The 1,600-nt window shown below is 43.7% G+C and overlaps 1 long non-coding RNA gene across 2 annotated transcripts in view; it reads left to right on the forward strand.

Moving 5' to 3' along the window:
* Window positions 1-445, forward strand: part of LOC125182615 (uncharacterized) — a 6,193-nt gene extending 5,748 nt beyond the window's left edge. For both annotated transcript variants that reach the window (XR_010829051.1, XR_010829052.1), the window contains one exon: window positions 1-445. This exon is cut by the window's left edge and continues 570 nt beyond it. This is a non-coding gene — a long non-coding RNA (uncharacterized lncRNA).
* Window positions 446-1,600: the final 1,155 nt, after the last annotated feature.

The raw sequence follows: 1,600 nt of genomic DNA on the forward strand, positions 1-1,600 counted from the left end.
ATCCCTAGTGCAGCAACTGGAGCGCGGACATGCCAGTGTGGGGCCACGAGCAGAGATCAGGCAGGACCAGCCCGTAAATAGGTGAAGTGGCCTGGGAGCAAGGGGGCGAGTGGGTCTCTACGGGCCAGCTGTGGCTGCGAGGGCACCCCTGTACTTCTAGGGGTGAGAGCATAAGGATGGCACCTATAGGACCTAGGAACTCAGGGGCTTGTATGTCTAGATGACAGCAACTGGGGAGACTGGGATAAAGTGGCCAGTTACTGGGCAGACTGAGTGTTTGAGTCCAGCTGCTGGTGGGAGCCACCTTATACGTATGTATATATATTAATTTTTTTTTTTTTCTCACTAGTGGACTTGTTTGTGTGAGTGTTCTGAGCTTGTCTGTGGTTTACTATGTGTACACGTACATATACAGTACATATATGCTTCTCTGTCTGTGCCTGCTGGAAATACATCTTCAGCCTGACTACTGGTTGGACCCAGGGGCATGCAGCAGCAGCTGCCATGTCTCTCTTGGATCCATAATGATGTATTTTCCTCTAATTATTCGTTCTCCCCATTCATCTCATCTTCTTTCAGAAGGGTTTGCAGGCTTTCCCTGTCACATCGCTGGACTTGTGCCCGTCACGTAACAGGGGATGCTCAGTCACATGTTGGTGTGCTCGTGTGTCAAGCCAAGCACCTGCTGAATAAATGCAGGTCTGATCACAGCGCGGAGGGGTGAGGCCGGTTCAGGGCAGCTTAACCTTTTCAGAGGTGTTTAGCACATGGCAAAAACTTAGTCTACCCAAGAAACACCCACGATTGGACTCTTCATTTTAAGTACAGTCTTTGCTCTGATGCAGCCACGACACTGTAATTCCATGGGAGCAAGCACTCAGAGAGATCAATTATGCCTTTAATACGAGCTCATTTCTGGGCTTAGTTACTCTAGTGGATAGACTGAACAGAGACTGTGCACATCGCCGTAGTCCACAATGATCTCAGCAGCACATTATCTGTTCTATAAAAACACCAAGCACAGTATCTAACATGTCTTAACTCTGAGAGGTCTGCACATAGAAGTTTATGGATCATGTTTTCAGAAAAAGCTGTAAAATGATGTTTCCTTTGCAACCGGCATTGCTTGCACATGGTGAAAGCCCACTGAGCTGACAAGATTTGTGCAGACAATTAGTCTTTGTTTACATAAATGCCTTATTTGTGTGCACAAATGATTCTATGAAAAATTCATATGCACCTACAGTATCATATTTAGGCATAATTGCTTGTGAAGAAAGAAAAAAAAAAATTGATTTTTTTCTTGCAGTTAATTAAATTTGGGGCTTAGATTAAATTGTATATTTGTTTTACTCCAGTGAGCAGAAGCTTTTCCCAGCCCTGAGTTAATAATACATACTTATGTGGCAGCAGCTGGCTCTCTAGATGTTACTTTTCCAATAAAATACATCTTCACAAATTACCTTTTTTTTTTTTTTTCCAGAAAGCCAGTATTAGTTTCAACTTGCCTAGAAAGTTATTGAGAAGCCATGGATGGCAGGCTTCCAGCCTTATCACCATACTGATTCCTTAACATGAAAAAGAATCAGGTTTTATAATC

This window comes from Anser cygnoides, chromosome 2, assembly GCF_040182565.1.
Source record: "Anser cygnoides isolate HZ-2024a breed goose chromosome 2, Taihu_goose_T2T_genome, whole genome shotgun sequence".
Taxonomy (NCBI): Eukaryota; Metazoa; Chordata; class Aves; order Anseriformes; family Anatidae; genus Anser; species Anser cygnoides.